The 26943-nt window shown below is 48.0% G+C and overlaps 1 long non-coding RNA gene across 1 annotated transcript in view; it reads left to right on the top strand.

Annotated features, from left to right (window-relative positions):
- The window catches only part of LOC311605360, a 160996-nt gene that overhangs the window by 107242 nt on the left and 26811 nt on the right, over positions 1-26943 (top strand). Inside the window, exon 4 of the long non-coding RNA XR_014781905.1 lies at positions 17805-17910. This is a non-coding gene — a long non-coding RNA (uncharacterized lncRNA). The remainder of the gene's footprint in view (positions 1-17804; positions 17911-26943) is intronic.

Raw genomic sequence — 26943 nt, 5'->3', positions numbered from 1 at the left:
CTGACTGCATCGTTTCTGGCAGAGAAGCAGAAGTGGGACCAAGTGTATTAGGGTGTGTGAGGCAGGAGCCAAGGCATTTCATGGTGGCCTGGGCTACATGTACATAGCAAGTGGATCCTGAGTTGGCCCATGGCAGCGTGCTAGAGGAACAGGTTGCTGGCATTAGAACAGCAGATTTTTAGTACTACTACAAGGTGAACAAGACAGTTTCACAGTTGTCAAGTAATCCCTCATTAACACGGGTGCCTCAGGGTTATTCTGTGCAGGGTTTTGGTTTCGTACCAAGGATGGTTACCCTGACCTCGAAAACAAAGCCTTCGAGTTATTAATACCACTCTGAGCATTCGTGTGCATCTGTTTGTAGCCATTTGCTCCCTGTGTTGGACTTAATTAAGTTAAAATACAGAAAGAGAAGTAGCCCAAGGCATCATCTTTGTATTATTAAACCCATTCTTGGCAATTTGGCTTTAGCAAAGCACACAATCTGGTTTTGTTGTTAGTTTTTATTTGTATTTAATTATCAGTCTTGCTTTTTTTTTTTTTCAAAGTATGTTCCAGGGTGATAAATACAAGGAGCTATATTAGGCTAGCTCTAATTTTTATTTCTATATTTACATGCATTCATTCACCTGGTATCTTTATTGAATTCTTGTCATATGACTGGCAGATACAGCACAAACCAGGCAGAGAGGAAAAATAAGGTAGCTGGGCAAGCAGATGGAACAAGTGAGTTTGGTTCAAATAGGATGGTCCAGGCAAGCCTGTCTGAGGGACAATATTTGCTCATGGAGCCCAGGATGAGGACAGCAAAGCGTGTTGCTTGAGTGAAGAGTTCTACATCCAGAAAGAGCAAAGTATGAAGCCTCTAAGATATGGATATGATCTCTGTGTACAGTCTAATATTGAAATTATGTTATAAATCAAATTCGGTACCCACCGACAGACAGCAAGACTGTCCATCCATCTTGGGGTGTGGGGAACTTGTGACATAAAGTAGATCTCAGCAGCAGCCAGCAGGACAAACCTGGGGGAAGAAGAAGGTTCCTGAAGCTTCCTAGGCAGGGCAGGGCTGAGCAGTGGCAGAGAAGCTGCATGAGGGCGGGCCGACCTTCCCTGCCCTGAAGTGTGTGTCTCCCCATCCAGACGCTGTAGAGAAGCAGTGTCAACGTAAATACCTCGGAATCATCAACAGGGACACGAAAGTACACCCCACCCAGCTCCACTCCCAGGGGTTCTGATTCAGGAGGTGGGTGGGGCCTGAGAATGAAGCTCCCAGAAGTTCCCAGGTGATGGCCATGGTACTGGTCCAGGGCCACACCCTGAAAACCAGTGCTACGGAGCAAACAGCACACAGCACACAGGGATCTGTCTACAGGGACTGCAGAGATGATGAGGTGGGGAGACATTGGCTGGAGGGCCCTCAGGTCTGCCAAGGAGGGTTGTCTGGCTGGAGAGTTATGGCTGTGACTTGGAGACGTCAAGGAACAGCACCTTACACTGAATACCAAAATATGTGTGACAGATGGCCATGCCTCTGTGAGTCCATGCCAGCTACTGTGGCCACTGTTGTGAGAAGCCTCAGGGTCAGGGAGGACCCCACAGCTTATTATGGGCTGTGGATCAGCACACAGCTGTGGCCACAGCCCCGAGCAGCCAGTGTTTAGTGTATATAGCTTGATCCTAGTTAGCAATGACCACTGTACTACTACCCAAAGGTTTACATATGCGCCCTGCAAACTTGGGGTTCAGGAGCTCTTCTGCCCCTCCTTTCTAATCCTCAGACCCTGCCCTTAGTTTCACATCTTTCAGAGGGCACCTGTGAGGGATTTTAGCCAAATGACATAGTGCTCCAGAAGTGTGAGATGTCATTAAAGATGAGCCCCTGTGGCTTGGCCTGATTTTCCTGACTGTTGGCCCTATGTCCTTCCTGGTGAGGCACCATTTGATGTGGGTTTGTACTTCAAAGGAAGAGAGAGGAAAGGGAGAAGAATGGGCTGCAAGCATGCAGGAAGCTAAGCCCATGACTCGGGATTTAAGTCCTGGCCCACAACGAAGCTACAGCTTCAGCGGTCATCGTGAATGGTTTGGTGGGGGTAAAACCCATACCCGTCTCTCATCTCTATATTCTGTGTTCACTGGTGGTCCTTAAGGGGCTATTACATGTTCTTCTTCCACTCCCCCCAATGCTGGAAGGATGGGACAGGTTCTATCTGCCCTTGCTTACCCTTGGTGTTCAGCTGCCACTTGTCTGGCCATTGGCATGGCTGGCAGAGGTGGCAGCTTGGGTGGCTGAGCTAGGATTAAGACATTTATTCAGAGATGTAGCCATGGGTCTTGGGATCTAGGGTGTGGCAGGGGCAAGGCTAGGGGCAGGTACCTTTTAGAGCAAAGCCTCTCCATGGCTGTCTAGTCTCTCAGTGGGCACTAATATTGACTAATAAAAAGACCCACAGCCAGATAGATGGGGCTCAGCATAGCCGTTCCCTGGGGGCACTGACTGGACAGGCTTCATCTGGGCTGGCCCTTTAACATCTTCCCCCAACATGTAGAAAATGGACTTCAGGCTTGAGGGAGCTAAAAGTCCTGTATCTAGGAAAGAAGCCACATAGCAACACTTCCCAAGCCCCTGTTGCCTTTAGGATGACTGACAGAAAACTTGTCTAGGGGGCTATTCGTGCAGCACAGCTACATGTAGGGAGAAGTCTAGCCTTGCAGAGATATGCAGTATGGGATTACTGCAGCCTTCCCCCACCTTTAGTCCATTCTCTTCCATGCACAAGCTGTCCAAGCATGCGTTTTACCTCTCTCTGGTCACCACTCTGCTCCTTAATTACTTGCTAGGCTGCCGTGGGAAACCAAGGGAGACCCAGCTTGAAGTACCTGTCTGTGGATGTAAGAATTAGATGCAGAAGGTAGCTGGGCCACTTGAGGCCACTTGTGCTGAGATTTGGAACTTGGAAGCAGATGCTTTCCTAGTGATGCTTGCTGATGTGATCTATGGGGTCTTTGCCCAAGCAGAGTCACCTTGTATCTCTTGAACATTTCCACCTTGCCGGACTTCCTGAAAAGATTAATAAGGGAACACTCTGCCAAAACTATGAAGCATTTCTTTTTCCTTATCTTGTTTGGAAGTGTCAGGGTCTGCTGCTCCATTCCTAGGAGCCCGAGGCCTGAGCTGGAGGCTACACTGGGGACCCTGGAAAGGAGGAAGATGAAAGAGAAGGGCAGCATTGGCCAGTTTACCAAGATGCAAAGGAAAGGCTCTCTCTTTGGGCATCATGTTGAAAATGGTCATGATAATTTTTACGGGATGTGACCTCCAGGGCTTGTATGCATTGTGGTCTCATATAGAACCTGCCCCTTCACAATGCTGTGAACAGGTAGAATATTAAAGAGCAAGAAACTGAACTGAGTTTTATTTGCAGACAACACTCTTAGCATTTGGATACTCCTTGCTTCCTTTGATTATGGGTGATTGGCTTGTTCTGGTTTCTGCTGGTATAAATCACCACAGATTGGGTAACCCCTATTGGACAGTGATTTATCTGACTTGCGGCTCTGCAGGCTGGGAAGTCCAGGATCAAGGTGCCATTTCTGGTAAGGTCCTTCCCATTCTGTTCCAACATGACAAAAGTCATCACGCCTTGAGAGGACGGTAGGTACTATCTTAGTTACCTCTCTAGTGCAGTGGCAGAACACTATGGCCAGGGCAACTTAGAGGAGGAAGAGTTTATTTGGGGCTTATGGTTCCTGAGGGATAAGAGTCCATGGCCATCATGGCCAGGAGCATGGCAGAAGGCAGACAGGCAGGGATGGCTCTGGAACAGAGCTAAGAGTCCTCATCTTGGTTTACAAACAGAAAGCAGAGAGAGTACACTGGGGATGTTAGTAGGCTCCTGAAATCTTAAAGTCTGTCCTCAGTGAATGGTTCCTCAAGCAAGACCACACCTCCTCATCCTCCCAGAGCAAGCACCAACTGTGGGCCAAGTATTCAAATGCCTAATACCTATGAGGGACGTTTCATTCGAACCACCAGAGATCCACCCTTGTGATAAAGACGCAATCCCTGGCGATTAGCCACCTCTCAGGAGCCCTGCATCTCAGAACTGTCGCCGTGAAGATTGAGCATTGAGTGCGTGAGCTCTGAGTGACACAACCCCCCAGCAGTAGCACTTATTGCCAACTGAAAAGGAGGGAAGCAGGAGAGGCAGGGAGACCAGAAGAGCTTGTCTGAGGCCCAATGCGGTAGGGCAGCCAAGACCTTGAGTTCTGGGCTCAGCCCCTGGGTTTCCACTGGGTGTCACACCTTGTAACCTTCATGTGGGACAGAGAAATGGGAGCTCACAGCGCTTATCATAATGATAAAGGTGAAAATGGAGGCGGTGACAAAGGCCAAGGCTCTGGAGATGTTGCCTGAGTCCAAATCCCCATGACACAGCTGGGCAACTTTGGACAAACACATTTGTTTCCTTACCTGTGCCATAAGGTCGGCAGCTGTGCCCTTTCCAAGGTGGCTGAGTCTACTTGAAAGGCCTAGGAGAAGTCATCCTTATGTGATGATTATTGCCATGGCTTCTTCCACACGTGCTCCCTGGTCCACACATTGCCATACGTGAGGTCAGTACGGTGAGGTTATTATGGTGAAAGTGGCATGTAATGGATGCCCAATAAATATTAGCTGGATGAAGGACTGGAATTTACCCAGATGGCCTAGAAGGCTCCCATGGTCGTTAATCTTTTCTTAAAAGGATTCTTCCTGCAGTGTCCTGGACCCAAGCAGGGAGCCTGCTCAGCTGGCCTCCCCTGGTCTGCTTGGTCATAACGTCACATTCCTGGTGTACCTCGGTTCCTGGCTGGAAACAAGGGCTTCTCCAGAGACAGAAGCAGCCTTCTTAGCGGGGCTGCTGGGGAGCCACTGTCTGTTAACTGGCTACTCCAGGGGTGTGTGTGAGCCAGAGCCGTCCCCAGCCTCTGGGGAGGGGGTCTAGCTAGCCTGGAAAGGAGGCTGCAGAGCTTGTCAAGGTTAATGGATAGTCCTTGGCGCTCCTCTAGGAAGTTATTCAACTTCTCCCCTGACTCAGACCACATCATTTCAAAGCATGTGGTATAAACTACTGACCACTGGGGGATTGCTTGAACTAACAAACTCATTTTTTCCCAGACCTGAGGTTGAAGCTGAGCGGGGAGTTCAGGGCTCTTTTGCAGAAATCCATAGGTCGGGAGAACTCAGGTCACACCGTGTTTTCAACCCTTTGCATGAGAGGGCTTCTTTTTGTCTGCATTGTCTCAGCTGCCATGGATTCCTAGGAACTGTGGTGAGCCAGGGAACTGGCTGGCATTGGAGCTGGTACCTTGGAAAGGCTTGGGTTAGAGGGAGTTTCGGCAGACTTCCACCCTCCTCTTCCACTGTGGCCCAAACCTACCCTTCCAAGTGACGGTGCCTAAGACATGCTTGAATCTCAACACTGGGGAGTCAGAGGCAGATTTTGCAGTGATTGCTGCAAGATCAACACCGTCCTGATCTATATAGCGAGTTCTAGGCTAGTCAAGGATATAATGTTGAACAATGTGTCAAAAAAACAAGGGAGGGAGACAGAGAACAAAAGAGAACACAGACAGAGAAACAGACAGATGATAGAAAGTGAGAAGAGAGGGGGTAGAGGGAGGAGAGAGAGAGGTGGAGGAGAGAGATGGATGGAGAGAGAGATAGAGAGGGGGAGAGATGGATGAAGAGAGACAGAGACACAGGAGAGAGAGAGAGAGAGAGAGAGAGAGAGAGAGAGAGAGAGAGACAGACAGACAGAAAAACAGATGACAGAGTGAGAAGCCACACATAGACAGGTTTTTACACATTGATTGCGTTGATCAAGACTTCTAGAAAGTACCACTGGGGACTCATGTGGAGATAAGGGTACCTGGCCCAAACTAGTGGCTCCTAATCCTGGCCTGGCCTCCTGGTCACCTGGTCACCTGGGCACTTGTAAAACAGCAGCTGGACCTCCTCGCCCTGGACTTACCCAGCAGCAAGAGGAGGAAGACAGCATCTCGCCCTTCTTGTGGTCATAGATGTGACTTCTTTCTTTGTAAGTCACAGAGGGTAGGTGATGGATGGCTGACTTGGTTATTTTCTTGTTAAGGAATTCTGTTGACAGATCCCCCACCACACACACCCTGACATGCTGGAGAAGGCACTAGGGCTGTGCACTTGCTAACAAGTACCCTAACACCGAGTTATGTCCCTGTCCATGGTTAAAAAAAATATGGATCCTTTGACCATTGGATGAGAAATAGTGTGTTACGATTTTTTCAGCATGTGGGGGATCCACACCTCTGCTGTATTCCCCACTGTCCAGTCAATAAAAAGCCTACAGCTCCTTGGAGCTGTTTAGACCAGTTTCTTGTGTCCCCCAACTTGTGAGACTTGTGGATCAGGAGGGACTGCTTTGCTCATTAAAGGAAGCTGGAGGCTCTCAGAGTCCTTCCTCTCCATGCTCCTGGTGGCTGCTGCTGTTAACTACAGCGCCCCCCCTTCCTTTTAGGTTGTTACCCAGGAAACGGAGGGCAAGATGTGAGAACTGGGGCTGAGCTTTGTGCAGAGTCCCTTCTTTTCCCTTCTGCTGTACTGGACCTCGACTTAGAAATGCATTTTGTCTTCCTCTTCCCACAATCCCACAGAAGACCCCGCTGCATCAGGGAGCAATCTAGCCTCCCACCATGTGTGCCTTTGAGATTACTAAGAATCTCTCCGGTGTCTTGGCTCTTTGCAGGGAGCATGGCTCCAGCTAGCTTGGGTTCTCATCCATAGTGTCTGTTTGTGGGTTCCTGTTTAGGCCAAAGCCAAGCTTCTAGGGCTTTGAGAGTTCCTCTTAAGGGATCAGGCTATCGGTGAGTTGCAGTCTTGGAAGCTGTGATACATGGAATCAGTCACACGCTGTGAGGCTCTGATAGGGACACTCCAGTGCCCTGGTTGGAATGCCATCATCGCCTGTAGACCTGGTACTGACCGTGAATGCCGTCTCCTCACAGTCTGCACTTCATATAGGCGTGTGTGTGCTATTTATGTCTAATAGGCTTCCTTGCAGAGGCGACATTTACATGCTATAAAAAGTCCATTAGCTGAATTTAAGCTTCTCCAGAGATCCTGGGGCCTAATTTGCATCTGGCATTTGACACATAGGTTTGAAAAATCCCATAGATTCTTTCTGAGATTGGAGCAGTAAGCTCTGTGGACTAGGCAGATGGGTGGATGAGAACATGAAGGGAAGGGAAGAAGGGAGGGAGGGGAGGGAGGGGTGAAGGGAGAGAGAGGAAAGGAGGGGTGGAAGGGAAGGGGTGGAGGGAGGGAGGGGCGGAGGGAGGGCTATCTCAGGCCAAGTGTATTTCTTATAAAATAAGGGAGACTGGTACTTATTTATTGATTTGTTTGTAAGTGTGAGTATTCAATAGGCAGCCTTTTATTTCTATTTCTTTCTTTCTTTCTTTTTTCTTTTTTTCTTTCTTTCTTTCTTTTTTTTTTTTTTTTTTCTTTTTGGTTTTTCGAGACAGGGTTTCTCTGTGTAGTCTTGGCTGTCCTGGACTCACTTTGTAGACCGAGCTGCCTCGAACTCACAGTGATCCGCCTGCCTCTGCCTCCTGAGTACTGGGATTAAAGACGTGTGCCACCACGCCTGGCTTGCCTTTTATTTCTAATGATTGATATTCACTATTGGGAATATCACTAGAGACAGTTTCATTAGTTTTAGAGATTAAAGCATTTTCAAACCATTCTCCATGTTTAAAAAAAAATCAATGTTGAGAAATTTCATTTGTACTTTTTGGTCTAAGGCTTCACTGGGTTAAGAATCAATACAAGGTTAGCCTTTCCCCAGGGCTGTGCTGAATTTTGGATTGAGACTAGTCCTTGTGGCCCACCTGTAAACGGACCAGTTCTGATGGCTTCCTCTCCTGCCCTGGGAAGGTCACCTGAGTCCCAGAACCACCGTGGGCACTGTATGTTCGAAACATGGTCTCTCCCACATGGCTGGGTCATGGCAGAACTTGCCTTGGGCCAGTAATGTGCCTTTCAAAACTCAGCTTAAGGAATAGCCTGGCCATCCATCTGCCTTACCTGCAGACTCTCCTGGCCTGCTGCAGAGGCTCTGCCTCACGTCTCTTGGGCATCATTGACAGTGAGCACCCAGGCACCAGGCACAGGGGCCTCTTATTCTAACCCGTTGCTGAACATCTCGAGGGCACTCACAGATGGAGTGCTTGATGTTGGTGCCTCAAACAGTACGATGAGAGGCAGTAGTGGGGTCCCCAAATAACATCTGGATTAAGGGAGGTGAGATGTGCAGAAGGAAACAGTGGGGACTTCACAACAAAGTCTGAGCTTGTATCTAGGCTCAGTTACTCTTGCTGTATGAACCTGAGCACCTTTGGCTCTTCTGAGCCTGTTTGTTCACGTTTAAATAGGTGTGAACTTCCATATCTCCCGGCTGCTCTGAGGGCCTTGTGAGCATGTGACCATAAACTGTTAGTGCACCTTAGATGCAGGAGGCTGAGGAGCAGCCTGGGTTGGTTCCTGTACCACTCACTGCTCGAGTGAGCCTAAAGCAGAGTGACTTGCTTAGTTTCCTTTGTAAACTACGTGTGATTTCGCCTCCTTTCTGGTGATACCCAAAGTCCCAGGCACTGAGCTGAGCCTGTCACCAGCTGGGCCAGTCAGCAAAGGGTTGCCACCCCATGGGCTGTGACCCTTGACTAACTCCTGTCAAGAATTTCAACACCTTCTCCCCCACCCTAGGTTTGGGGAATTTGGAGCAGAAAGACTATTCCTGGAAGTCCTTGGGGTATGCCCAGCCTCCTGATGGCTAGCAGACCCTGGGACTAACCAGGCTGTGGAACTCGGCCTGGCCATGACCTCAGGCCCCCATACCTGCCGGTGGTGCCCTGCTTGTCATCTGCAGCCTTGTCAGGGCCAGCTCCGTGTTCCTCTGAGTCCCTGACAGAGCGCACTGAGTTATGTAATGCTGCTGAGCCAACATTTATGAGTCACAGCCAATTTGCCGACCTCAAGTTACACTGCGCAGATGCTCCACGTCACGGTTTGCTTTTGTCTCGGAGGCCGTAAGCAGATAGCATAACCCCGCTTACCATTAGACATTTTGCAAATCATCTGGGTTCGAGCGTGCCGCGGCCAGACAGTTCATTTATGCTGCGGATGGTATGATTTGTAAAGCAATAAATTTCCCATCTCTCTGCCAGCAATAAAGTACAGCAAGCAGGCGAGGCCAAAGCCCTCAGACACACGGGGGCTCCCCGTGAGACCCGGGGAGTGTTCTGTCAGGTTTTGCTTCTCTGTCCCTGAGTTCGCTGGCTTCTGAGAAATCAGGTTTGGGCCATAAATCCCGCCTTCCATCTGGGTAACTCCTGGCCTAGCACGGATCCGTTATTAGCGTGTGTAATTGGCCCCCACCATGACCCGTTTGTTACTTCCTGGGCCCCTCCATTAGAGAGAGGGCCTAGACAAACATCAGTGACTGGAATTGTGGGAAGCCATCGGCCATCCTGCCCTCTTTGTAGTTGCATGTCTATGTGGGGCCAAGTCACAACGTGTGAAGCTTGCGGGGGGGGGGGAGGGGGGGGAGGGAGGGGGAGGGGGGGGAGGGAGGGGGCATGGGTGGGCATGGGTACAGAGTGGCAGCAGCTTTTCTTAGTGTCCACGAAACCAGGACATGAGATCTGTTGCCTAAAAAGGGTTCTCTGTTGCACAGAGGTGGTCAGTGTCAGAATCAGAACAATTCTGAGCAGAGCCAAGCCACAGTTCGGTTCTCAGAGGCTCAGAACTTGGGGGCCACCTGTTCTCAGCAGATAAGCTCACAGAAGCAGGAGTTGCCAAGGGGACCTCAGAGCGTCAGCTTTTACATGCCAGCTGGGCTCAGGGACACTGCAGGGTAGCCAGGTGGCTTGCTGTCTATTTTTGGCCAGGCTTTCTCCATTCTGGGTAGTAGCTTTTGCTAGAGGGGTCGGTCCCCTGTCCTGGTCTCTGGCTTAGACAGCAGTGAGGCCCCAGGTGCTTCAGACCCTGCCAGCCAATGGAGTCACCATCCCTTCTGTGGAGAATGTAACTTGGAAACACCCCCTCAAGAGGGAGGTGAGCATCATTATACCCAGCTAAGGGACCCCATCTCCCTACTGTCTACTTTTCTCTCCCTTTGCCTCCTTTTCTCCTTAAAACAAACAACAACCAAAACCTACTCTTTGGTCCACTTTTGATATTCGCTACCTTGTCCACTTTAAATTTCAATCCTATCTCAGAGATAAAAGGAGCTAACTAAGTTACCTATCGTATAGTCGTCCGAACTCTTGTCCTGTGGCTAGTGTGTGCCATTTCCTTTAGGTGGAAGTCTTCCATCTGGGCTTGTGAGTCTCTGGAACAGGACAGCCCTGCAGTTAGGCATCTCTGCTGTCACCTGCTGTCATGTGGCGGCCCACTGGTGCCCTCGTCCCTTGGGAGTATTCACTAGTTGGTTTATAGCATTAGAGATGAAACTGGGAAATGGGGCTAGGAGAGCTCAGCGTGAGGGAAAGCTGAACTGCAGGGGATGTCCCTGCTCTGGGTGCAGCCTCTGGGCTCTGTTCTGTCCCTCACACCCAGCTCCTCCCAAGCCTCTGCAGGGGCTCTCATTCCCCCACTCAGCCCCTCCCTCTACTACATGCTGACCTCTGTCCGCCCTGAGCTGGAGGTGGGGGTTTGCCCAATAGGACTGTGGCACAGCTTGAAGGAGATGATCTGGCACGCCCAGGCTTTCAGTGAGTGTCTAACAATGCAGGGCTGATGCGTGTACTGGGCACATGCCCGTCTCATTGCTCAATTGGAGCAGACTGCGGATGGGTTTTAGCGGATGCGGCCTTTCCCTGCTTCTGTGGAGCACTGCTCAGCTTTGACTCTGCAGGCAAAATCTCTGAAGGGGAGAGAAGTCTGTTAGGGAATCAGGGGAGCCTAGCATGGGACCTTAAAGGAGGCGAAGACCTCATGGGAATGTGGGAGGAGCCAGCCATTGGGACCATACAGGCCTTAGGGAAGAAACGATTTCTTGCAATCCTTAACTCTTTAGAGAGAAAGAAGGACCAGAGGTTGAAAGTGTGTTCAGGACCTATAGGTCAGAGATCCTGAGGAAAACGGCTCTAGAGAAAGAAAGCTTCTGGGAGCATCCAGAGAGAAGACCTGAAGTGCTGGGTGTCTAGGTGGGCAGGAGGCCCTGGGATGGAGGCCTGGGATCAGGTTGTCTTCTGCACAGGGATGTCCACATTCCAGGTGTCTGGGTGAGTGGGTGAGGACTGACAGAAGGCTCCCCCACCTCAGCAGGGCATCACCAGTCTCTGAGCAGACACAAAGCACTCTCTGGGCAATGTCATGCTTGCTAGCCTTTTTACTTAACAAATAGGCCTCAGACTAGGAAAAAAAAACAAAAAACAAGAAACAAAACACAGGCCCGGTTAGGTAAATTAATTAATTGCCTCAGAGTTCCTGGTGAGGGAAGAAATACAGAGATAACCCTTGTTTTACAGACTTCTAGAAGACTGGAAGCAGCAGGTGGCTGGAGACCTGTCTGTCAAGGCGTATCTGACTTTCCCTGCCTCCCTGTTGTGACTCCCGCTGGTTTGTGTGCAGATGTCTGATGCCTATCATACTGAGTGCGCTACAGGCCAGTCCACACCCGAGTCTCTAATGTCCAGTGAAAATGTCCTTTCTGCCTCACAGTAGCCCCTCGCCTTGCCCGAGCGTCTTACTGGTAGACAGAACTCTTTGTCAGTTTTCCAGCCCCTACAAGCCCTGAAGAAATGATTGAGCCATATGCATTTCCATGATTTAATTCATGATAACACTAAAGAAGGCGAGAGAGTGACTCACGCTGGCTTAATAAAGTCATGTGTATTCTCGGGAGTGACGGATGGATCACCAGCTGGCAGGCCACTTGCCCCTGGCTGCCGTTACCACATGCTCAGAAAACACAAAGTTCAGCAGTTATGCACAACACTTAGTCTCCCGGCATTATTTTTATTTGCACTAGCGTGTGAAGGTTCTTCCTTCTATCCCTCCGGGGACTCCAGAGGTCTGCCATCTTGTCTAGGAAGAAGGTGTGCAAGCCTTCCGTCTAACACACTCTAGAGACTTCCTGTGTCCAGAGTGACTCTAGGCCCTGAGGCCCAGTGCCACCGTGGTGGGGTAGGGCGAGTGACCCTTCTCTGCAGGGAGTGACAGGCAGGGCCAGGCACAGCCATACTGTCCTCTCCAATGTCTAACAAAGCCCTCTTCAGGCTTCTGGGATCAGGTTGCCTTCAACAGCAAGTGACAGTGAAATGGGGCCACCTAGGTAGGCAGCCAAGGTGGAAGGGAGTGGTCATTCCAGAAGGCTCACAAGGGACCCAGTGACTCCCTGACACCCAGCCAGTGTTGACACTGGGGTTAGTCCTATTTCTTCTGTGGCTCATGGCTTCCCCCATATACGGGATGCTCAGGCAAGAGAGCAGGAGAGGAGAGCCAGGGTGGCATGGCGGATTGGCATCTGCACCTGGGTCTGCTTCTGGCTGGTGGCCCTTAGATTTAGAACTGATTCCTTTCAAAAGTTCTGGGCCTTAGGAGGGTTCCAGTCAAGTCTAAAGCCCTTCTAATTGTGGTCTCCTCCTGTCAATGCTTTGATGTCCTCTCAGTACATTTGCCGAGCTGTGGAGATACAGCAGAAGGATGGCCTCGCTTGCCCTTCCTCGAACACCGGTTTGGTGTGATCATGCTTGTAAAACATTAGCACCACGAGCAGCTTTGCAATGGGCAGTTTTTGTTCTTGTCATCACTATTACTGATATTACTGTGTCAGGGGAAAGGGGCCAATAGTGCCGATTAGTGCACTCGCTTCGCAAGGGCTGGATCCGTCTCGTTTGTCATGCTGCACGGCTGTGATACTGCAGCTGTGCAGGTAAGGACACAGAGGCCTAAGAGAAGGAGGGGCTCCAGGCGCAGGAGGCAGCGGACGGGGGTCTCACAGTGAGGGTGTGGCTGGAACAAGCTTAGGACTCCAGATCACTGCCTTGGTGTAGGGGTCCCTCCACAGAGTGGGTGGTCTGAGGAGATTCCTGAAGGAGGTGGGGTTTGAGGTGACTTTTGGAGTAACAACTGGAAGGAGGTAAGCAGGAAAGAGGGAGGAGATGGTGTGTGCATGCTGGGGAGGATGACGTAGAGGAAGGGGTCCTGGGGAGACCAACGCCTTGGGGAGCCTGGGTAGGATACTTTATTCTAGCGTCTATAGAGTCTGTAAGGGTGCAGCCTCCTCTATAGCAGAGTGGGGAGCACAGAGAAAGCCCCACAGTTCTCAGGCTATCCTCACAAGGGCTTCCTCTTAGCACATGGAAGGTCGGACACGGTAGCTATGTGTCCAAGACTCCTGCCGCCTGCCTCCGTGCTGGGCCAGGGCCAGGCAAGATGCTGACCACATCTGCATGCAAAGAGAAGAAAGTCATTCACCACTAACTTCTTAGAGGGGTTTCCTGGGACTTAAAAAAACAAAAACCAACCAACCAACCAACCAAACAAACAAACAAAAAACAGAAATCTTCTCCCCTTACGTGGGGCCAGAAGTCAAAAGGTGAGGTGTTAGCCGGGCCTTTCTTTATGGAAGCTCCAGGCAATGGTCTGTCCCAGCTCACGGTGGCTGTTGGCCATCATTCCTTGGTTCCTAGCTGCCTAGCTGCAGTTAGGCCTCTGTACTGTAGCCTCCTGCGCATGCTGGCTCTATGCCTTTCCCTCTTATGAAGACACTTGCCATTGGACTTAAGAACTACTGTGTACAATAGCAATGCTATAGATCTCAAGACCTGGAACAGCTGTATACGTCAGCATGGTGTAGATTTTAAGGCCTGGGGCAACTGTATACATCAGCCTAGTCTAGCAATTAAGGCCTGGGACAACTGTATACATCGGCCTGGTCTGAATCTCATGAGCTTTCAGTGAACTACTTCTGTAAAGAATTCTTCTAGGTGAGTTCACATTCACAAGGCCTGGGAAAGCGTACTTTATTGAGGGAGGTAGGATGTTCCACTCGCTGTGCCCCAAAATAGCCCGGGAATATTTTTTTCTTCAGAGAGACAGGTCACAAGGTCGTTTCTCACTTCAGGATGAAAGAATTAATGCTGAAATAAGTTCCAGAGTAGCTCGGGCTTTGGCTGTAGAGTTTTTTTCCTCAGACTGGGGACTTGGTCCTGGTTAGAACAATGGTCAGGGACACATGGGCACCTGACAGGGCCTGTCACTAGAGCGCTGTGACCCCAGCACACTTGTGGAATGTTTCAGAACAGTGTCCAGCCTTCTAAGTGTCTGGTGTGATATCCCCTAGCCACACTTGTTGCTTCAGCTTTTGAAACAGTCACCATAGCTGGTGACCTAAAGGGCTTGATTTTTTTTTTAAAATTGTGCTTAAGTTTAATTAAATTTTCATGTAACCAGACCTAAGTAACTATTGGACAGAAGGCTCAGGGTTTCTTGATTTGACCTTTTTTTTTCCTTGTCTGTTCTTCATTTTATTATTGAAAATAGATTTCGTCATAAAGAGCTAAAATAACTCCTTAGCTTTTTATGTGCGTAATGTTTAGAGTTTTAACTTTTGGCTTGGAGACAGGGGCTGGATGGCGTTGGCTAGCTTTCGGCCCAGCACAGGAAAGAACATCCTCCGTCCAGGCGACAGGCCTCACAGCCTCCTCCAAGATGCCTGTGTTAAGCTGGGAGAGCACCCCATGGGCCAGGGTGAATGTGGAGTCCTGGCAGCAAGATGGTAGCCTGGTAACGTTCCTATAGCAGCAGGCAGGGGAGCTTGTGTACACTGGGGCGTGTTCTCCGTGACTGGGGTTCTCCCACTCTCACTATTTCTTGAGGTTCACAGGTGAAGTCTGCATATTGCGAAACTATCCCCCCCCACACACACACACTTCCACAGATGGGTAACACTGTCTTGCTTTTAGTCTACCATGTTTATTTTTCCTACTGTGGAGACACCATCTTAAGTGAGCCTTCGTTTGTTTACTTGCTTGCAGTCTTTGACCCATCTGGAGGAAGCACTGCCTGACTGAGGTGCCGGCATGGCTGCTTGGGTTGAAGCTTCAGTTACTCTCTGTCCCTTTTCCCTTCTTTCCTCTCTCTCTCTCTCTCTCTCTCTCTCTCTCTCTCTCTCTCTCTCTCTCTCTCTCTCCCGTCTCCCCCTAGCACAGCAGCTCCTGGAGCTTGAAGGTGCCTGCTTGTCGGTCTCTGCTTATGTTCAACAGCCTGGAATCTTGGTCAGGAAAAGAACGAGGTTTGGTTCCCATCTCTACTTGCCCAGGCAAGAGGCCCATCCCTGTTCTAGAGAGAGCGAGCGTGGTGTGGGAGGGCGGGCTGCTGCCCAGGGTCAGGGGACAGTGGGTTGCTTGTGCGTAAGACACAAATGAGGGATTTAGAGGCGTGAAGCTGGTAGATGTTGCTAGGCAGCCTCTCCATGGGCCCTGGAGGTAACACAATCTGGGGAGCAGCCTGGCAGCAAGGCCTCCTAAGAACAAACCGGGACTTTTGTTCCACCAGCATCTTCCTGGAGGTGGATGGGGCAGGAAGGGTCAGCGGAGCCTTTCCACTGCCGAAGCTATGGTAATGCAGTTTTCGTGGCTCCTTCAAAGGCTGTGCTCTCTTTCTCTTGCTCTTTGTGCCCCATTTGGCACAATAGAGGACCAAAAGTGGTTTTAGAAATATATGTGCTACAATAGGACAGACATGAAATAGGAAAACCCTGGGGCTAAGTCAAGGGCTGGCTGTCAGGGAGTCAATCAGCATGTGTTTGTAGGTCTGTGGCACAGCGGTAAATGACAGCATCAAGGCAGCCATGCCTCCTGCCCTATGGTATGGTAAAGGGTGCTGGTCCATGCTCTTGGTGGAGTAAGGCTCTAAGTTAGAGTCTGAGCCTCCTAGCAGAGAGTACAGTTAGGAGAGGCCAGGCGTCAGCTATGCTGTATTAGTAACAAAATAGCAACAGTAGCCTTCTCTTGTTTCAATGTACAGACCCAGCATATGGCTCTCTGCTTTCTCCACCAACATTGCTTCCAAGGACTAGTCTCTTGGCTGAGGTCATGGTATCAACACAGATATCCTCGTGGGGTGGGCTGCCTTACTGAGAAGAGCTTCAGCCCCCTTGGTCTAACCAGCTGCTCGTGCCCACACACCTTGTGTATCAAGGCTAGCCCATTTCCAGCACCTAGACTGCACTTCGCTTCCACTGCTGTTTGTTTCCACGAACACTGACCTGGCAGAGCCCTGGGTATATCTTAATGTGAGTTCTTTATTAGCAGCATCTCCTTTGACTTTTCTAGCCACACCGTGAGAGCTTTCCAGAGCTTAGCCATTGTTCCAGTTAGCTTTAACTGTCAACGTGACACACTGGAGTCACCTTAGAAGGGAATTCTAATGGGAAGATTGCCTGAATCAGACTGCCCTGTGGGCATATCTGCGGGGGATTGTTTCGATTGTTAGCTGACATAGGAAGACTCAGCCCACTGTGGGCGGCATCATTCCCTGGGCTAGTGATCCTAGGAAGGAAAAAAAAAAGAAAAGAAAAGAAAGTAAAGCTAGCGAAGGGCAAGCCTGTAAGAGGCAGAGCTGGCCAGCAGGCAGTATTCCTCCATGATTTCTACTTCAAGTTCTTGCTGGAGTTCCTCATTGATGAACTGTGGCTTGAAATGAGCCACAGGAACCCTTTCCTCTCTCATGTTGCTTTTTGTGAGAGCACAAGAAAGGAAGCAGAACAGGCATGTGGCAGCTAGACGAAGCAGAGGTAGAGGCCACTGAGCAGTGTGTTCAAGCCCGATAATAGCACCAGAGCCCACTGCTTCCGCCTCATTGTTAGGTGTCCTGTACAGGAACTGGCCTTGCTGGCTGACCCATAAAGCATTCGGTCCTCCAGCTCCTGGCATCCCACTGGGTGGCGCATTATAATTTATTGCTTACTTCAGTGAAGGGGGTAGGACCATCCTTTAATCCAATGGAGACAGGGTGAGCAGACACTGGTATCTGAGGGGTCCCCTTCCAGGGCTACCCTTTTAATTTATTTATCGATTGATTTATGCAACAAATACTTTCTGAGTGTACTGGGTGCCAAGTGGTAACCTCTCGCATTCCTGACACCGGGAGGCTTGTAGTGAAGCTAAGGGGCCAGAATACAGTGAGAAGAGTAGGAGGTTGGGTCAGAGTGTCAGCTAGCAGCAGAAAAAATAAGGACACAAGCAAGTCACATACATCCAGACCCTATGCCGTGTCACATACATGTCCTGGACCCCTGAACCCCAGAGGGCCCACCAGAGCCCTCTGCAGAAGTTACCCAGACAGAAGCAAGAAAAGCCTCTTGTCTCTTGTTCCTAGAGGTGAACTTCTTCTGTTCATATGACCTAAATTTGTAATCCTGGAAGGTCTAGCTTGTGACACAAGCCTTCCTACAAAAGGAGGCCTTGCAGCCAAGGGGCCCGCTTCTTCCCAAGGAGTGTTGAGGGAATCTTAAGAACATGAGGGCAAGTGCCGTGTGCATTTCCTATTAATGAACATCGTCTGCTCTCGGGTTACCCAGCAGAGCTCTTGGATGAATTTCAATGTTTTGATCCCCCTTTAAAGAAAGCAACCGCAGCTATCCTAAGGATGAATTCCGAAATAGCCTGTGGCGGCCATCGGAGCAGGAGCTGATTGGAGTATTGGTTATCACCCCTCACATCTGCCTGAGACAGAGACGTGGGTAAGTAAAAGCACATTTCTGCTTTTCCAGGATCCCAGGGACCCAGCGAAGGCATGGCCAGGCCTACCGGGAAGCAGCAGCGAGAGGCACATTCTCAGGCGTGGGAAGTGGCTGCATGCTGATAGAGGAGATTAAGGTGGGTGTCTTTGATCTCTTGTCCCCTGACTTGCGGGGCTTGTCTGTTTACAAATGATTGAAGGGAGTCTTGCTTTGAACAGTTAGGATTGTTTTAAGAAGACTGAGCTCCATTCTAGAGCGCGCATCTGGGGAAATAGTGTTGCTGAATTCCAAGTGTAGTAGGGTGACATTTTTTTCCCCCTCAATACCACAGGGTTGTTCTTCAGATCTGTTAGCTGATGACCCATAGTGCATTGCAGCTTTCTTGCTCTCCTGCAGACAGGGTACCTGTGGAGCTCTTCTGGACAGCCAGTCTTTTAACTCAACTTAAGGAAATATTTAATTCACCACCACCACCACCACTACCACCACACACACACACACACACACACACACACACACACACACACACACCCCTCCTTAAGACATGTAGAGCAAATGCCATTTCCCAAATAGTGCCATCAACTGAGGACCAAGTGTTCAAATATATGAGCCTATGGGGTTCAGTTCTCATTCAAGCTACTGCAGTGGTATGGGAGAATTGAGAGAAACTGTCATATTAGGCTTAACAGTGAATATGGGGGTGTGATCACCATTGAATCTACAGCAACAAAGTTCAAATCTAGCTCAGTCTAAACCAGACACTAATTTATCTTCATGCACCAGTTTACAGTGCCTTTCACCTCTTCTCTGCTGTATTTTATAAACACAGTATGTGGCATTCAGCATAGACTTACCAAGTACACACACCACAAACAAGGAATGATGGAATTGTTAGGATGCAAAATATCCACATGGAAGTTGGTCCAAATATTGGAGCTGTCAGACACTGGATAGGGAGGGAATATATATACATATACATATATATGCATATACATATACATATGCATACACATGTACATACATATGCCAAAAGGCCCAGTGAAAAGACAGGCAACATACATGAACAGCAGAGTTGTGAAACTAGACAAAATACTAAGTAGAAATATTAGAAATACAAGACAGAGTAACAAACATGAAAACCAACCACTCACGCAAAGGAAGTTTCAGATAGTTCTTCCTAAAACCTGTTTTTCCATTTACTTTATTTATTTACAATTTTAATTCATGTGTCTCTGCGTATATTGCCACCTGTGGGTGGATATGGAGGCCAGAAGATCACATTGCATCCTCTAAAACTGGGGTTGCAAGCAGTTAGTTGTAAGCTGACTGATGTGAGTGCGGGGGAGTCAAACTCAGGTCCGCTGAGAGTTTAGAGGAGCAGCAAGTGCTCTTAGCCACTAAGCCATCTCTCCATCTTTACTTACTTGCTTACTTACTTGTTTTTGGTTTTTTAAAGACAGGGTTTCTCTGTGTAGCCTTGACTGTCCTAGGCTCACTTTGCAGACCAGACTGGCCTCAAAGTCACAGAGATCCGCCTGCCTCTGCCTTCCCAAGTGCTGGGATTACAGGCGTGCCCCTCTGCGCCTGGCGCATGTATGGAATTCTAAAAATAGTTATCAAATTTGGTATATATGAAGTAAAATATATGAGTAAATTCATCAATAGTAAATAGACTAACCATTCTAATTAAAAGCAGAGATTAGAGATGCAAAAGCCAACTATATGTGCTTTATAAGATATAATACTTCAAACATAAAGACAGAGTTGAAAGTAAAAGTTTTTTTTTTTTAATTTATACCAAATGCTATGTACAAGGAAATAGAGCTGTGGTGTATACTAAAAAGCATAGACTTCAAAATGATAAAAAGACAAAAGGGGCATTTTATGATAATATCTAAGGTTTAATCACTTAAAAAAAATCTATCTATCCCTAAGAGCCAAAATACACTAAGCAAAAATTGGCAGACCTGAGCTGGTGTCTCTGCTCTGGTCACAGCTGGAGAACTTAATATCTCTCTCAGCAGCTGACAGGCTGAAAATTAGCTTGTGAAGGTGCGATGGCTAATTCTGATTGCCAGCCTGATTGGGCTGAGGGACACCTGGGGGTTAGCAAGGAGGCTTCTGGGTGCCTCTGAGGGCGTCTCTAGAGACCAGGAAGTCTCTAGAGACCTTGACTTTAGCCGAACCCATGGTGAAACCAGTCTTTGAATGTCAGTCCTAAGGTGGTGGAACTGTGGTAACTGGGACTTAGCTGTAGAAAGTAGATGGTGGGCGGTGTGCCTTTGAAGTTTTTTTTTCTAGAGCTTTGCCTCTCCCCTGCCCTTCCTCCCATGCCCCCTTGCTTCTCCTCCCCTCCCTCTCTCCTTTCTGGCCACCAGGCACATACTGTCATGTCTGTGACATTCTTCCTGGCTTTAGACCCAAAGCAATGCATCTAAGTCAGTCTTGGACTGAAATCTCTGAGATCATGAGCCAAAATAACTCTCTTTTTCTCTTTAAACTGTTTCTCTAGAGTGTTTGTCATGGCAACAAAACCTGACACACTGACTTGGTAATGTTTGAACCACACTGCCAATGACCTGAGCCATTTGACCATTAGAAGCCATTCCACTCAGTAAGCAGCACACGTTTCTCCAGTGAGCATGGAGTGTTACTGAAAACAAAACATAGAACAGTCCATAAATAAATCTCAGTATTTCTAAGGACTGAACACACAAATATGTTTTTCTGAACACAATGGAATTAAAGCAGAAACCAATAGCAATAAAATGCCTAGGAAATTATTCTAATCCTTGGAAATTAAATAATACACACCAAAGGCAACATCATGGGTCAGAGAAGAAATCACAGAGAGAATTAGAAAATATTTTAAATTCAATAATAAATATAAGACAGCATATCAGCTTTAATTCAGTGTATTTGCAGTGAACATTTAAAGATGGGGACTTTAAAAGAATATGTATTAAAATATAAAAACTAAATTGCTGAGGGATCAAATTAAAAAAAAAAAAAAAAAAAAAGAACAGCCAAGGCTACACAAAGAAACCCTGTCTTGAAAAACCAAAAAGAAAAGAAAAATTTTAATAAAAGATATGTGACTGTGGGGCTGGAGAGATGGCTCAGCGGTTAAGAGCGCTGACCGCTCTTCCAGAGGCCCTGAGTTCAATTCCCAACAACCACATGGTGGCACACAACCATCCACAATGAGATCTGGTGCCCTCTTCTGGCCTGCAGGTGTACATGCAGGCAGAATACTGTATACATAATAAATAAATAAATATTCAAAAAAAGAGATATGTGACTATTAGTATAAATTGTTTCTGAGAGAAACTAAAGACAAATGAAAGAGCCCCATGGTATCCTGGTCAGTTTTGTCAACTTGATATAAATCTGCAAGTAGCTGTGATAAGGAATCTCAGCAGAAGAACTGTCTCCATCACTCAGCCTGTGAGTAGTCTCTGGATTGTTTTCTTGATTGACAAGGGAGGGCTATGCCCTCTAGGCAAGGTGCTGCCCCTGGGCAGCAGGTCCTGGGTAGCTTAAGAAAACAGGCTGAGCAAGCTGTGCAAAGCAGGCCAGTAAGCAGCAGGTGTTCCTGCCCAGGCTCTGCTTAAGTTCACACCGTGCTTTAGCTTCTGCCTTGTCTTCCCTCAAGGATGGAGCTGTGTCTTCCGAAGTATAAACCCTTTCCTCCCCAAGCTGTGTTTTGGTTTTATCACAGCAACAGAAAAGTAAACAAGGTCATAGGTCACTTCTCCCAAACTGGTCAATCTTAAGTGCGACTCCAGGGTATTTTCTTTGACAATGATTTTTAAATATTTTTTGTTTGTTTGCTTTACAAGACAGGGTTTCTTTCTGCAGCCTTGGCTGTCCTGGACTTGCTTTGCAGACCAGGCTGGTCTCGAACTCACAGAGATCTGCCTGCCTCTGCCTCCTTGAGTGCTGGGATTTGCTCGGCTTTAAATTTTCTTTTTCCTGAAGGTAAAGAAACTGGAGTAGTTAAAGCAGTACTGAAAACGGTAGAACAAACACAGAAGGCATAGCCAGAAGGATTACACAGCTGCAATCATCAAGATAGCCTGGTGTTGGTGACAGGGCACATAAATAGATAAAGGAATAAAGCATTTTACACATAGACTCACAAATATATGGGCATGTGATTTTTTTGACAAGGATACCTAGTCAATAGAGAAGGATAACTTTAATAAATGGTATAAATACAACTGAATACCTACTAAACAAATTGATATTTATACATGTTCCTACTTCTAATCATATATAAAGTCAATTTAGTGTGAGTCACTGCATTAATAAAATGATTAGAAAAGACAAAATGATTTAGAACCTTGGGGTAACGGAAGACTTCCTAGAGAGGTTACAGGAAGCTCCAGCCAACCAAAACAGCTTGATAAATGTGGCTTTGTCACAATTTGGCATCTCTGCTCAATTGACACTGTTGAGAACGTTCATAGATAAGCCACAATTTGCCAACAGGTATGTCTAGCAAAAGACTTCCATATAGAATATATGAAGGGTTTTTGAAAATTAAACAATAAGTGACAACCATCCAATTAAAAGTGAGTGAAATTACCTGACTAGAAACTTCATCAAAGAAGCTGTACAAACGGCTGGTAAGCACACGTAAGAAGTAGGCCCTTCTGAGGAGAGAAGGCCCCTGCAGCTCACAGCATGGGAGGCTGGAAGACACAGCTTGGAAGACCTACCCCTTCCGTGGCTGCTGAGGCCCCTTCTGTTATGTCAGATAATGAGAGACCCATCATGGCAGGAGCTACACACACAGAGGAGTGCATCTGGGAGAACAGGAAGTCAGACTTGGTGCTTTCAAGGCACAGCTCGCTCACTCAGTGTGGCCAGCACCAGATTCATGGAGGACAGGGCTCCCAGTGACTTCAGTATGGTCCACTCAGCCTATGTCTAACACGTCTACCACCTCTCACACTGACACTCTGAAGGCCACGTGGACCCTTCAGAAAAAGCACAAACTATTTAAACAGAGCAGCACGTGAGTCAGTGTTTGCTGTCATTAGATTGGGGAAGCAGGAAGTATGATCACAGGAGCCACCGCTGGACACGGCAAGCCCTTGACTGGGATGAGACCACTTGATACCGGATGTGGGTCAAGGCTGTGGAAGAAGTGAATGCTAATGCATTACTGGTTGGAGGGTAAAGCAGTATGACAACCCAGGGAAGCTGGTGTTTTCTTAAAAGTTAAAATTACATATATCCTGTGGCCCAGAAATTCTAATCCTAGGTATTAACCTCAGAGAAATAAAAATAAATTGCCATAAAAACATCCCTGAATAAGAATATTCACAACGTTCTAAAAGTGGGTCAAGCACAGTGCTATATTACATGTTTGCCACCATAGCACTTAGAAGGCAGAGAGAGGGGAAACTGAGAGTTCAAGGCCAGCCTGGGGCTACACAGTAAGTTCCAGGCTAGCCTGGGTTATACAACGAAACCTTATCTCCAAAAATCAAGGGGCTGGGGATGGAATTCAGTAACAGAGCAGTTGCCTAGTGTGGCCAAGGCTTTATGTTTGATCACTGGCACAACATGTAAAAACAATAAAACCCCTCCCAAATCAACAAAGGAAAAAACCCCACAAAAGTCAGCGAGGAATGCACAGACTCATCAGGGCGTGCCGCGGCGTGCCAAGCCCTATGGTGGAATTTCTGGGATGTGCAATGCCGTGGGTAAATGCTGGGTGTGCGGATCGATGGGGATGGGATGAAAATGGTACAGAGTTAAGGAACCTATGAGAAAGGCTGAAACAGGAAAAATGAGTCTGTAGCAGCAGACATCAAATCAAGGCTGGCTCTGGGGGAGGAAGACTGAGAAACATGAAAGTCCTCCTGGGTGTGAGATGTGTGTCTGAACAGACGGCTGGAGACATAGGTCAGTGTCAGAGCCCTAGCCCAGCATGTGCAAGGCCGTGCAGCCCATTGCCAGTGCTACAAAAAGCAGGCACATGGATAAAACCAGCGCATTCATCATATATAAATCCCCGTAATAAAAATGTGGTGTAAAGGTCATTTTCTTTTACTGACCTTCAAAGCAGAGATAACACATGTGACGGCATAGCATTTAAGATAGCTCAGTAAAGTAACATTATCTTTTAAAAACTGATGTACTGGGGTGGAGCATTGTGGCACACACCTTTAATCCCAGTACTCAGGAGGCAGAGGTAGGTGGATCTCTGTGAGTTTGAGACCAACCTGGCCTACAAAGCGAGTCCAGGACATCCAAGGCTAACACAGAGAGACCATGTCTTGAAAAACAGAGAGAGAGAGAGAGAGAGAGAGAGAGAGAGAGAGAGAGAGAGAGAGAGAAGAGAAGAGAAGAGAAGAGAAGAGAAGAGAAGAGAAGAGAAGAGAAGAGAAGAGAAGAAAAAAATGATTTACTTATTCTCATTTGATGTGTATGAGCGGCCAGGAGAGGGGGTCAGATCCGTGGAACTGGAGTTACAGATGGTCGTGAGTCGCCACGTGAGTGCTGGGAACTGAGCCCCAGTCCTCTGCAAGAACAACAAATGCTCTTAACTGTGGAGCCGTGTCTCCATCCCCCAAAGTATCTTACACTGGGCTGGGGGCTGGGAATGCCATGATCAATCTTTTGGAGGAAACCAAACCTAAAGCAACCAGCGGGAGCTGCGCACTCTTAACCTGTCCTGCAGTAGCACCCACTCTCGAGGCGTCATTGGGGAAGAGAGAATTGGCTACAAGCACCACTGTTGTCTGTCGGCTGTCTCTTCTGGAAGCTAGAGTCCACGAAATAGGCATCACCAGACTTCAAAAGCTGGGAATTGTCCTGGTTATCTCCTGCAGAAGCCCAGCTGAGCCTTCCCCCTGATCTGTGACATCAAAGACGCTCTGGTTGCACAATCATCTGCCCCGATGGTGTCCAGCAGGCTTCCTTTGGAAGGTTTGCCAGGGATCAGAACCAGTGATGAGTCAGGCTTACTGGGGACCCTGATGCCCACCTCTTCTTCCCCTCTCCTGGCTCAGTCCAAGGCTCCCTGGATATGGTGGTCCCTGAGGTCTCTGGTTTGCCTAGATGAGGGTCTGGCTTGGTTCTGGTGTGCTGAGCTCCAAGCTGGGCACTCAGCCTGTAGGAGCAGCTCCATCGGACTCGCCTGGGAAGGGAGGGGCCCGTCCATGTGTTTGTATTTATTTGGGTCACTGGTGGTCATTTTCATTGACCGGGGAGTGGATCTGCATTCTTGAATTGACAGACAGAGCGTGACCAGTGACAACAGTCAGCTTTGGTTCTGGCCTTCCATGTCCCTGTCCTCTTACTGGCATGTTCTACTCGCTGTTCTTGGGTTTTAGATGAGAGCCTGCTTGTTTGTTCTGCTGTCCTTGTGCGCCCCTTAGAAAGCATTACATCCCCAAACAGCCTAACAAGTGGCGAATACATGTGCTTTTCTCTTTGAAGCTGAGGGCAGTAGATGGATTAAATGGTAGGCAAGAGTGGGGTGAAATGTTGCTACCCAGTGCTGTGGCTCCTTCCTGGTGCCCCTGTGGTTGCTTCCAGCTGTCTTACTGCTTGTGCGCAGAAGCGAAACTTTAGCCTAGCCTGGGTCCAGGAGTTGGGCTTACAGATGGAGTTGGAGACCCTAGCTTTGGCAAAGCCATTTTGGTTTTTTTTTTTTTTTTCACTTTTATTTTTAAATGTAACGAGGTCCAAAGTTTATGTCCATTTAGCTGACCTTTTCAATGGTAAGAGCTATTTTATAAGGCGGCTGGAGAAGTGAAAGTTATCAGCGGAGCTGGGTAATGTAAAGTATTTATGAATGGATGTGCAAAACCCAACCTGGGGGTGTAAAATGTAGGGCTGTGCTCAGGCAGAGCTGCTGATGACTCAAGCCTTCTTTGCAGTAAAGCATAATTCATGCTGCTGTTAGCCCTTAAAACAGGAAATAATATACCCATTTAACTTAATCACAATTTATATTACATGTGCATATTTCTAAACAAATGATGTAGATGGAGAGTTTGGTAGCAATAATATTTATGAATTACACTTTTAGTTAGCAAAGGAAATGTGTGACCTCTTACATTTGGTTTGACATTTGAATTTGGTGTTCAGTGTATTTGACAGGCATGATGGATTCTCATTAGCTCCGTGTATAAACAGGAAATGCTTCCTCGGTGAACGGTTATTAATGCAGGGCATCCCTGAATCTGAACGCTTGGCTGCTTATCCTGGTCCAGACTGTGACATTTAATTTCTCTCTTAAAAGAAGAAGAAGAAGAAGAAGAAGAAGAAGAAGAAGAAGAAGAAGAAGAAGAAGAAGAAGAAGAAGAAGAAGAAGAAGAAGAAGCAAAAGCAAGACTTTAATTTTGTAAATAGCAAACCTGAGCGACATGAAGGCCATGCTCGGAATCCAGGAAATGGCAGAGCAGCAGCAGCAGCAGCAGGTGTGGCAGCTGCTGGGGGGCAAGGAAAGGCTTGGTTGCAGACAGCCCCCACCTGGGCCCGCAGTTGCCTGCCTCCATTTCCAAGTCAGATAACCTACAGGAATTAGAACATGACGTGGGGCAGATTGGAGTAAGCCCACACTTAACCTTGACCCACAGCAGGGATTAAACGATTCCTGCTAACTGGGAATCGGCACAGATTTGCGTACAGTGGTTGGATTTTGCATACAGTGGAAGGCAGTGGATGAATTTTGTGTTTTCGGCTATAACTCAGCCCTGAGCACGTCTCACACAGGAGCTAGGCTGCAGGAACCAGCTAGGCTGTGACTTCTCTCCAGCATGAGACGGATCCCAGGCTAGCTGCCCACCACAGGTCTGACCTGTCCCCAGTTAGATTGAGTGATGTTTAGAATTAAGTTAGAAGTCAGTCAGAAACCCAAAAAGTGAAGCTAGCAGGCCCTTCATGTACATTTCAGGTCTTCGGAGAAGGAAAGTAGTGTGGGTTTTTTTTTTTAATTGTTGGAGGTCAAAGTTTAAATTTAGTTTATATCGGATTACCCAAATATGCTTTTGTTGAAGTTAGAGTTTTGTGTGCAGAGAGAATGGGACTGTGATAAAAGTGAACAGGGTGAGAAAATAACCCCGTTACAGGTGAGCTCTTGACTCTGGCCCCCAACATATATGAGCCAAAACCATCCCACAGGAAGGTGCTGGGAAGAAAGCTC

The sequence above is a fragment of the Acomys minous genome (assembly GCF_964271855.1).
Source record: "Acomys minous genome assembly, chromosome: 9".
Lineage (NCBI taxonomy): Eukaryota > Metazoa > Chordata > Mammalia > Rodentia > Muridae > Acomys > Acomys minous.
The sequence above is the reverse complement of the archived record's forward strand: the minus strand, read 5'-3'. Positions and strand labels throughout refer to the sequence as shown.